Here is a 12672-nt window from a genome sequence, read left to right as displayed (position 1 = left end):
GTTTTTTGAGGCCAAGGTGAAAAGGTACATTATTCTTAGTAATTTCTCTCCGAATGGTGGATTGCACAGTACTCACAGTAAGTCTCACTGGCATTTCATTTTGCAGTGGCATAGTATATAAATAGTTTCTTTCTTTATTTTGAAACCTGTTTTCTATGCTTCACATTACATTATTTTWGAGATTTTATTAGGTATCGTACATACTATGTATAAGCCATTTTCCAGACAGAAGAACATAGCACAATCCAACAATGACATACTGTATATAGTAACCACATACTCCACTACTTAAAACTTGGCTTTCATATACCTTAAATCAATAAGACAGGACAATATACGTTTGACATACTATACTGCTGAAACATTGGGGCAAATTTAGGGAATTATGTGCTTCATGGCAAGCCTGGGATTCTCTCACTCCCAGCAAATGTAATAATTATTGCCTGTTCATTTACATTAGCCATGGTTCTGAATAGGCTATATTTAGCCTTTCTAAAAGAAACCTACATTTACTCCAATTCTTTCTGCGAAGCAGATTGCATAGACATATACAATGTACCGTTTATATAGTGGGACGTGCCTTTCAATTACTGACCCTGAATACTAGTTTAACCATATATGATCCAAATGTATGATACAAGTTGGCATAGTCTAGAAAACGTATTGCTTCTGTCTGAGGACCAATATGCCTACAGTCCCCACTGCTATGTGAAAGACGCAGAATTGTTCATGTGCACAGACCGACACAGTTAACCACGGGTTGTGAATTTGCCACACATGCCTCTTAAAACCCCCTAGAGTTGATATCTGCGCCCCCGGCGGAAATGTAATTAGCATCAAAATCAGTTTACAGTAGAGATACCTGTTCTTTTGTATGGGCTGCATCTCAATCCACCGCATCGGCCAATGGCGGCCTTCTGCATCTGCGGTGGAAGGTGACCGAGCTACAGTGGTGTTTGTTAGACCATGGGACATCCCAAAAATCGCTCTTCTCACAAAAACGTCTGTAGCAGCCGAATGGTTTGGCTTACAATGGTTAGGCCTACTCTATGGAAAGAGGAAAATCTCACAAACACGATGGGGTTTTCCATCACAGGACATGATGCAATCTCAATAGACAAACATTGGCAGTAGAATGGCCTTACTGAAGAGCTCAGTGACTTTCAACGTGGCACCGTCATAGGATGCCACCTTTCCAACAAGTCAGTTCATCAAATTCCTGCCCTGCTAGAGCTGCCCATGTCAACTGTGAGTGCTGTTATTGTGAAGTGGAAACGTCTATGAGCAACAATGGCTCAGCTGCGAAGTGGTAGGCCACTCAAGCTCCCAGAACGGGACCGCCGAGTGCTGAAGCGCATAGCACATGCAAATCATCTGACCTCGGTTGCAACATTCACTACCGAGTTCCAAACTGCCTCTGGAAGCAACGTCAGCACAAGAACTGTTCGAGCAGGTTTCCACATATTTTTGGTCATGCAGTGTATATTATATGGTACACTACATGTATAAGTACACTACATGGCCAAAGGTATGTGGACACCTGCTCATCGAACATCTCATTCCAAAATCCTTGGTCCTCCCTTTGCTGCTATAACAGCTTCCACTCTTCTGGGAAGGCTTTCCACTAGATGTTGGAACATTGCTGCGGGACTTGCTTCCATTCAGCCACAAGAGCATTAGTGAGGTCGGACACTGATGTTGGGCGATTAGGCCTGACTCGCAGTCGGCGTTCCAATTCATCCTAAAGGTGTTCGATGGGGTTGAGGTTAGGGCTCTGTGCAGGCCAGTCAAGTTCTTTCACACCACTCTCGACAAACCATTTCTGTATGGACCTCGCTTTGTGCATGGGGGGGATTGTAATTCTGAAACAGGTAAGGGCCTTCCCCAAACTGCTGACACAAAGTTTGAAGCACAGAGTCATCTAGAATGTCATTGTATGCTGTAATGTTAAGATTTATCTTCACTGGAACTAAGGGGTCAGCCCGAACCATGAGAAACAGCCCCAGACCATGATTCCTCCTCTACCAAACTTTACAGTTGGCACTATGCATTCGGGCAGGTAGCATTCTCCTGGCAGCCGTCAAACCCAAATTCGTCTATCGGACTACCAGATGGTGAAGCGTAAATCATCCCTTCAGAGAACGCACTTCCACTGCTCCAGAGTCCATTGGCGGCGAACTTTACACCACTCGAGTCGACGCTTGGCATTGCACATGGTGATCTTAGGCTTGTGTGCGGGTGCTCGGCCATGGAAACACATTTCATGAAGCTCCCGGCGAACAGTTCTTCTGCTGATGTTGCTTCCAGAGGCAGTTTGGAACTCGGTAGTGAGTGTTGCAACCGAGGACAGACCGCATTCCCACTCTGTGAGCAACTTAGAGGCTGAGCCATTGTTGCTCCTAGACGTTTCCACTTCACAATAACAGCACTTACAGTTGACCGGGGCAGCTCTAGCAGGGCAGAAATTTGACAAACTGTTGGTGCCACATTGAAAGTCACTGAGCTCTTCAGTAAGGCCATTCTACTGCCAATGTTTGTTTATGGAGATKGCATGGCTGTGTGCTCAATTGTATACACCTGTCAGCAACGGGTGTGGCTGAAATAGCCGAATCGACTAATTTGAAGGGCTGTCCATATACTTTTGGACTTGTAGTATGGGTACAAATATATATAAATACTTTTCTGATCTTTCTCATAACTCTCAGTTATAGGACAGACACTTTAAAACAAACTTCCTTTTGATAGATTTTTTTACTCTCTGTTTTTCCATCCATGAATCTGTTATTTAATGCATTTCTATGGGCTAATAGCAGCAAATACACAGCCCCCCACGACTAAAAACACATTGGTTTGAATGATATTCTCTATGGCTCACTTAAATTTGTACTTTGGCTCCCTCTGTTCACTCAAAAACAGCAGACTTTGTGAGGAATAGTCATTAAAGTGACAGATTGAGGGGGAGGTGTAGAAGTCTGTTAATTCACCTGACTGCATTTACTTAATATATTGATGTATTACATGAATAGTCAGGAGGCGACAGTGAGCCTGCCATTCAGAAAGACCTGTGAATGTAAAATCATGTTCACCCTCTGTGTGATTTCTCGGAGAGAAAAAAAATCTATCATCTTAAAATCCACCGACAACAGCGGTACCTCCTAGTCAATCCGCCATTAGCAATGGAATGCTGATAAGGATCCTAGCAGAACCTCATGTGCTGAGCTGAAAAAATTAATTGAATATCACATTAAAAGCGTAGAGATTTGCCATTGTTATATTAAGTGCAGAATCATTGGGAATTGTTTGGAGGTTATGGGGATACTATGAAATGATTGATATGAGTGAGTATGTGTGTTAATGCTCTCACTGGGACAGTGGGACCAAGTCTACTAGAAGCAATGGGGCCAATTATAGAAGCAGTGTGTGGAAATGACGATTCCAGTAAAGTATTGAGAGGTCTGCACACCACCACTGAGAATATTTTCCTAAAGCATCTTGTATGTTCCCCACTACCCCTGTTACCTGATTTGACAAGCTGTTCAATAACTGTGGAACTCTGATTGAGAATTTTCGGCCCCCAGCTTCAATTTTATACACCTTGGTTATCATTAACATACCTTGGGAGTGTAGCATCTTGCCTYGGTTGTATGGAACAACCATGTCTATCATGGAGTACCTTGAAATTTAAAGGGAGAACTTTGCTGTCAATACTTTCATGTAATGACGWTAGACCTGGAGTGAGATGCTATCAAAACAGTAGACAAAGCATCTTAGTTAACATGATGTCAGAAGTGGAGTGGTGCCATCCCACTTCTGACACCAACGCAGCGACCATACAGTAGTGTTCTGCATGTTTTCAAGGTGCAGGCCAAAATCATTATTTAATGTACTGAATCAACAGCTTATGGGTCCATTTTCAGTCCTTTCCCTTTTTTTCTAAACATTGCAACTTATTTCAGAACACAAGTATCAACTCGCTTCAACCTTTCCCTCCTTATGCAGCTAGCCCTCCATTTTCCTGCGGTGAGAATTTACACTCCCCCATATATGATATACAGTACGTCCTGGAATAATTGGCATCCTTGATAAAGATGAGCAAAAAAGGCTACTGAGTAAATAATACAAATACTGATGTACACTGATCAAAAAAATAAAGGGAACACTTAAACAACACAATGTAACTCCAAGTCAATCACACTTCTGTGAAATCAAACTGTCCACTTAGGAAGCAACACTGATTGACAATAAATTTCACATGCTGTTGTGCAAATGGAATAGACAACAGGTGGAAATTATAGGCAATTAGCAAGACACCCCCAATAAAGGAGTGGTTCTGCAGGTTGTGACCACAGACCACTTCTCAGTTCCTATGCTTCCTGGCTGATGTTTTGGTCACTTTGAATGCTGGCGGTGCTTTCACTAGTGGTAGCATGAGACGGAGTCTACAACCCACACAAGTGGCTCAGGTAGTGCAGCTCATCCAGGATGGCACATCAATGCGAGCTGTGGCAAGAAGGTTTGCTGTGTCTGTCAGCGTAGTGTCCAGAGCATGGAGGCGTTACCAGGAGACAGGCCAGTACATCAGGAGACGTGGAGGAGGCCGTAGGAGGGCAACAACCCAGCAGCAGGACCGCTACCTCCGCCTTTGTGCAAGGAGGAGCAGGTGGAGCACTGCCAGAGCCCTGCAAAATGACCTCCAGCAGGCCACAAATGTGCATGTGTCTGCTCAAACGGTCAGAAACAGACTCCATGAGGGTGGTATGAGGGCCCGACGTCCACAAGTGGGGGTTGTGCTAACAGCCCAACACCGTGCAGGACGTTTGGCATTTGCCAGAGAACACCAAGATTGGCAAATTCGCCACTGGCGCCCTGTGCTCTTCACAGATGAAAGCAGGTTCACACTGAGCACATGTGACAGACGTGACAGAGTCTGGAGACGCCGTGGAGAACGTTCTGCTGCCTGCAACATCCTCCAGCATGACCGGTTTGGCGGTGGGTCAGTCATGGTGTGGGGTGGCATTTCTTTGGGGGGCCGCACAGCCCTCCATGTGCTCGCCAGAGGTAGCCTAACTGCCATTAAGTACCGAGATGAAATCCTCAGACCCCTTGTGAGACCATATGCTGGTGCGGTTGGCCCTGGGTTCCTCCTATTGCAAGACAATGCTAGACCTCATGTGGCTGGAGTGTGTCAGCAGTTCCTGCAAGAGGAAGGCATTGATGCTATGGACTGGCCCGGCCGTTCCCCAGACCTGAATCCAATTGAGCACATCTGGGACATCATGTCTCGCTCCATCTACCAACGCCACGTTGCACCACAGACTGTCCAGGAGTTGGCGGATGCTTTAGTCCAGGTCTGGGAGGAGATCCCTCAGGAGACCATCCGCCACCTCATCAGGAGCATGCCCAGGCGTTGTAGGGAGGTCATACAGGCACGTGGAGGCCACACACACTACTGAGCCTCATTTTGACTTGTTTTAAGGACATTACATCAAAGTTGGATCAGCCTGTAGTGTGGTTTTCCACTTTAATTTTGAGTGTGACTCCAAATCCAGACCTCCATGGGTTGATAAATTTGATTTCCATTGATAATTTTTGTGTGATTTTATTGTCAGCACATTCAACTATGTAAAGAAAAAAGTATTTCATAAGAATATTTCATTCATTCAGATCTAGGATGTGTTATTTTAGTGTTCCCTTTATTTTTTTGAGCAGTGTATATTGTATGCAAAAAAAAATGTCGAAAAAAGGGGGGGGGGGGGGGGGGGAATGGGGGAAATGATACTACTACAATATCTTAGAGAATTTTCTTTTAACAAGTAATATATTTGTTTTTCTTCTCAAAAGAGGTTAAAATTATTGGCACCCCTGTTTTCAATAACTCACCTTGTGAGGATAACTGCACTGATACTTTTTCTAAAATGTTTTATGAGAATCGGGAGGTATTTTAGACCATTCCTCCACACAGAATTTTTCCAGATCCTTGATATCCTTTGTCTGCGCTTATGGACTGCCCTCTTCAATTCAAACCACAGGTTTTTATTGGGGTTCAAGTCCTGAGACTGAGAAGTCCATTGCAAAATGTTAATTTTGTGGTCAACCATTTGTTTTTGGATTTTGATGTGTGCTTGGGGTTATTGTCTCACTGGAAGATCCACTTGCGGCTAAGTTTCAGCCTCCTGACAGAGGCAACCAGGTTTTTAACAAAAATGTCCTGGTACTTGGTAAAGTTCATGTTGCCGTAGACCTTATAACAAGGGCTCCAGGACCAGTGGAAGCAAAATAGACCCATAACATCGAAGATCCACCTCCCTATTTTACAGTAGGTATGGGGTTCTTTTCTGAATATGAATCTTTCTTTCCRCGCCAAACCCACCACTGGTGTGCGTGGCCAAAGAGCTCTATTTTCATGTATTTGTTGCTCATCTTTTTCAAGGGTGTCAATAATTTCGGACCTGACTGTATGTGCGTTACACGAAGGCTCTTTGACCCATTGATATTGGGATTGCTCACAAGAGAGTGTGTGTGGGCTGTCTTGACGATTTAAGATGTGCAGGGTCATATGTGGATGGGTGGGAGGAGATGCATGGTTCTGAGCATTTTCAGCCTTACACAAAATGCAAGAGAGAGTGGGCGATTCAAATCAACTTAGACCAAATCACACTTTGTTATCATGGCATTGTACACATGCAAATTGGACCTATAAAATACCAATCAATACAAATGCTTCTTGTGTCTTCCCAGAAACCCTCTTCCACCTTTTACGGTTAGACCACTACATTATTGGACTACTGTATCTTATTGTTTTATTGTAGAGAGATACTGACTTAACAGAAATGTGCAGAGCGTACCCGTATCTACTAGAGGTCAACCGATTAATCGGAATGGACGATTAATTAGAGCCAATTTCAAGTTTTCATAACAATCGGAAATCGGTAATTTTGGACGCCGATTTAAAAAAAAAAAACTTTATTTAACTAGGCAAGTCAGTTAAGAACACATTCTTATTTTCAATGACGGCCTAGGAACAGCGGGTTAACTGCCTTGTTCAGGGGCAGAACGACAGATGTTTACATTGTCAGCTCAGGGATTCAATCTTGCAACCTTATGGTTAACTAGTCCAACGCTATAACCACCTGCCTCACGAGGAGCCCGCCTGTTACGCGAATGCAGTAAGAAGCCAAGGTAAGTTGCTAGTTAGCATTAAACTTGTTATAAAAAACAATCAATAAATCAATCATAATCACTAGTTATAACTACACATGGTTGATGATATTACTAGTTTATCTAGCGCGTCCTGCGTTGCATATAATCGATGCAGTGCGCATTCGCGAAAAAGGACTGTCGTTGCTCCAACGTGTACCTAACCATAAACATCAATACCTTTCTTAAAATCAATACACAGAAGTATATATTTTTAAACCTGCATATTTAGCTAAAAGAAATCCAGGTTAGCAGGCAATATTAACCAGGTGAAATTCCGTCACTTCTCTTGCGTTCATTGCACGCAGAGTCAGGGTATATGCAACAGTTTGGGCCGCCTGGCTCATTGCGAACTAATTTGCCAGAATTTTACGTAATTATGACATAACATTGAAGGTTGTGCAATGTAACAGGAATATTTAGACTGATGGATGCCACCCGTTAGATAAAATACGGAACGGTTCCGTATTTCACTGAAAGAATAAATGTTTTGTTTTCTAGATGATAGTTTCCGGATTCGACCATATTAATGACCTAMRGCTCGTATTTCTGTGTGTTATTATGTTATAATTAAGTCTATGATTTGATAGAGCAGTCTGACTGAGYGATGGTGGGCACCAGCAGGCTCRTAAGCATTCATTCAAACAGCACTTTCGTGCGTTTTGCCAGCAGCTCTGCTGTTTATGAATTCAAGCCTATCAACTCCCGAGATTAGGCTGGTGTAACCGATGTGAAATGGCTAGCTAGCGGGGTGCGCACTAATAGCGTTTCAAACGTCACTCGCTCTGAGACTTGGAGTAGTTGTTCCCCTTGCTCTGCATGGGTAACGCTGCTTCGAGGGTGGCTGTTGTCGATGTGTTCCTGGTTCAAGTGGCGAGGAGAGGGATGGAAGCTATACTGTTACACTGGCAATACCAAAGAAGAACATCCAATAGTCAGAGGTATATGAAATACAAATGGTATAGAGAGAAATAGTCCTATAATTCCTATAATAACTACAACTGAAAACTTCTTACCTGGGAATATTGAAGACTCATGTTAAAAGGAACCACCAGCTTTCATATGTTCTCATGTTCTGAGCAAGGAACTTAAACGTTAGCTTTCTTACATGTCACATATTGCACTTTTACTTTCTTCTCCAACACTTTGTTTTTGCATTATTTAAACCATATTGAACATGTTTCATTATTTATTTGAGGCTAAATTGATTTTATTGATGTATTATATTAAGGTAAAATAAGTGTTCATTCAGTATTGCTGTAATTGTCATTATTACAAATAAAATAAAAAATCGTCTGATTAATCGGTATTGGCATTTTTTGGTCCTCCAATAATCGGTATCGGCGTTGAAAAATCATAATCGGTCAACCTCTAGTATCTACGCCATCTGGTGGATCACTATGGATCTGTGGCTGGGAGGCATTGCTGATCTGGGTTGAAGTACCAAGTTGCTGGGGACCGGATTTCAGCATCTGGATGTAATGAAGACAGGAGGTAACGCTGAGAAGGTATCCATTTCCAAAACGTTGACGCAATAATAACATTTGATGATACCCGGCCGGATCTACTTACTTCTTATGAACAGCAGCCCAAAGTTTACACTTGGGTTATACACAGTAGAAGGGAACATGAAATTAGATCACATGGTTTGGATTAATGACACAACCCTTCCCTCCACAAACACACACAGACAGAGAGACAGAGAGACAGAGAGAGAGAGAATGTCCTAGTAGCAGGAAACTGGTTTGCACCCAGCACACTCCCAGAAAGTAGTGTATAACAACATTGGGAAACCAGGGTCTTTCCACTTCCATGTCCTCTGAATTGAAATGGGGTTTTCCTGTGTAGCCCAACGAACCTATTACTGAAGGGCACAAAGCAGTAGTGATAATCTCTGATCAGGGATTGGCTAGAACAGATGTTGGATCAATGAAGCCATACTGTACATATCTATTACAGAGAGTGTTGAAAATGAAGATKAAGCAATTTACACCCATCACTCCCCATGGAGCTACAGAGGAGTCTGCCCTGCATAGGAAACTTTGCTAAATGACCTATATACAGAAGGAGTGGTGTCTGTCTTTGTCAACTTAGTGTACTGGGGCTTATAGGCAGTGCTAAAACGGAACAYGGTTCCACAGGGGGCCACTCACACTCCGTCCCCCCACCAGCTAAGGCAAATCGCTTAATTTGGACCTGCCACTAGAAAACCAACCAGCACCAGCCCAGTGTAGGTCAGACATTAACCATGGCAACCAGATTCTACTGAMATGGCTACCATACCGCTGTTTCAAATGTACTGAATAGAGGGAGATGTAGCCCCAGATTGAAGAGTTGGGCTGGCAGCTTGAAGAGTTCACATGTGAAATTCACGTTGTCACGCCCTGACCTTAGAGATACTTTTTATGTCTCTATTTTGGTTTGGTCAGGGCGTGAGTTGGGGTGGGTATTCTATGTTCTATGTTGTGTATTTCTTTGTGTTTGGCCGGGTGTGGTTCTCAATCAGAGGCAGCTGTCTATCGTTGTCTCTGATTGAGAACCATACTTAGGTAGCCCTTTTTTCCACCTGTCTTGGTGGAAAGTTGACTTTGTTTAGGACACATAGCCTTTGAGCTTCACGCTGAGGAGTATATCTGTCTGTAATAAAGCCCTTTTGTTGGGAAAAACTAATTCCGATTGGCTGGGCCTGGCTCCCCCTTGCTCTCCAAGGCCCACCCATGGCTGTACCCCTGCCCAGTCATGTGAAATCCATCGATTAGGGCCTAATGCATTTTTTTCAATTGACTTATTTCTTTATATGAACTGTAACTCAGTAAAATCTTTGAAATTGTTGCATGTTGCGTTTATATTTTTGTTCAGTATATTTTAAAGGTTACTCTACAATGTCACTCCTCTGGGCTGCAGACAGAGTCATTTCTTTATGACACTATGAAGCCCTGCAGGCTCCAGCACGCATATGGTCGAGGTGACTCCAACGTCAGTGTGAGGAAATGGGAAATTAGCAAAGTACTCTAGAGACATGTTGAAGGGGAGCATTTATTAGATGTCAATTACTGCTACTATTTGTGGTGTAAAGTCACTTCCTGTAGTGTGTGTGTGTTTGTGAGTGAGTTTTATCTCATTAACTATTACTGACAAGATGGCCTACAAACAGCAAATTTCCTTTTAACCTCAACTTCACTATTTTACATTTTAGTAACCCTAAGATAATGAAGGTCATTTGAGATGTGCTGTATAATCACCATAGCCATTTATCATAATATGTTCACTTTATTTGACTTATTTGAATGGAGAACCACTCATTGGCAGTATCTCCTCTACAGGGTACTGTGTAAAAAAAATTGGGACAGCAGTGATTTTTGTTTTGTTAACTCACTAGCATCATGGAAAATCTGTCTTGGCTCTGCTTTCAGTTTTCCATGATGATGTCAGACACCATTGTGAGAGGAAGGAGGGAAGCTGCGGAGGTAAGTCGGTGGATGGGGGGGATACTTGAGTCGGTGGATGGGGGGGATACTCCATGGGATTTTCTTGGATTTTCTGCATTGCTTTGAGAACTAAAACACACACAAAAAAAACAATAGGCCTATGCATACTGGACTCTGAGTGACTGAAGGGACACTGCTTTGCAGCATCATTCAATACCATAAGGGAGATAAATACAAGAAATAGCTTTAAGATAGAGGGAGATAGCTAGCTTTCATAATCTGTCATATTCAGAGAGGGAATGCTATAACAAGAGTGCTTAATACTAATTACATTATCAGTAAATACATAGGATGAGAATATGAAGTTATGAGAAAGGTAACTTTTGATTTGTAAAGGTAAAAAGGTAACTTTTGATTTGTAAATGTAGAAAGTTACATCCTAGATCTGGATGTCTATTCCACCTAGTCATATCTCCTTCCATCCGTTCTGTAACACAGGCATTCCTAGCCAATTAGGACAGCAACAAATCTCTAAATACCTGGCAGGATAAGAAGTAGTACTACCAGTATACTCTTAGCACTTAACAACCATTTTCTACTTTGAGCTTTCGACCCCTGTAAAAAAATAATAAACCATGCCCTCTTGAGGACAGACATGGTGGCTGCCTTAAAAGCCTACAGTTTAGACTACCCAGATTGTGAAGAGAACCCAAAGGAAGAATGGGCTATTGACTATATATATAGTACCAATCAAATGTTTGGACATACCTACTCATTCAAGGGTTTTTCTTTGTTTTTACTATTTTCTACATTGTGGAATAATAGTGAAGACATCAAAACTATGAAATAACACATATGGAATCATGTAGTGTTAAACAAATCAAAATATATTTTATATTTGAGAATCTTTACAAGTAGCCGCACCTTTGCCTTGATGACAGCTTTACACACTCTTGGCATTCTATCAACCAGGTTCATGAGGTAGTCACCTGGAATGCATTTCAATTAACAGGTATGCCTTGTTAAAAGTACATTTGTGGAATTTATTTCCATCTTAATGCGTTTGAGCCAGTTGTGTTGTGACAAGGTAGGGGTGGTATACAGAAGATAGCCCTATTTGGTAAAAGACCAAGTCCAGATTATGGCAAGAACAGCTCAAATAAGCAAAGAGAAACGACAGTCCATCATTACTTTAAGACATGAAGGTCAGTCAATCCGGAACATTTCAAGAACTTAGAGTTTCTTCAAGTGCAGTCGCAAAAACCATCATGTGCTATTATGAAGCTGTCTCTCATGAGGACCGCCACAGGAAAGGAAGACCCAGAGTTACCTCTGCTTCAGAGGATAAGTTCATTAGAGTTACCAGCCTCAGAAATTGCAGCCCAAATAAATGCTTCACAGAGTTCAAGTAACAGACACATCTCAACATCAACTGTTCAGAGGATACTGCGTGAATCAGGCCTTCATGGTCAAATTGCTGCAAAGAAACCACTACTAAAAKGACACAAATAAAAAGAAGAGGCTTGCTTGTGCCAAGAAACACGAGCAACGGACATTAGACTGGTGGAAATCTGTCCTTTGGTCTGATGAGTCCAAATGTGTGATTTTTGGTTTCAACCGCCGTGTCTTTGTGAGACGCAGAGAAGGTGAACGGATGTGGWTCCCAACGTGAAGCATGGAGGAGGTGTGACGGTGCTTTGCTGGTGACACTGTCAGTGATTTATTTACAGTTCAAGGCACACTTAACCAGCATGTCTACCACAGCATTATGCAGTGATATGCCATCCCATCTGGTTTGTGCTTAGTGGGACTATAATTTGTTTTTCAACAGGACAATGACCCAACACACCTCCAGGCTGTGTAAGGGCTATTTGAGCATCAGATGACCTGGCCTCCACAATCACCCAACCTCAACCCAATTGAGATGGTTTAGGATGAGTTGGACTGCAGAGTGAAGGAAAAGCAGCCAACAAGTGCTCAGCATATGTGGGAACTCCTTCAAGACTGTTGGAAAAGCATTCCRGGTGAAGATGGTTGAGAGAATGCC

The sequence above is a fragment of the Salvelinus sp. IW2-2015 genome, linkage group LG6.2 (assembly GCF_002910315.2).
Source record: "Salvelinus sp. IW2-2015 linkage group LG6.2, ASM291031v2, whole genome shotgun sequence".
NCBI classification, from domain to species: domain Eukaryota; kingdom Metazoa; phylum Chordata; class Actinopteri; order Salmoniformes; family Salmonidae; genus Salvelinus; species Salvelinus sp. IW2-2015.
This window is presented reverse-complemented; position numbering follows the sequence as displayed.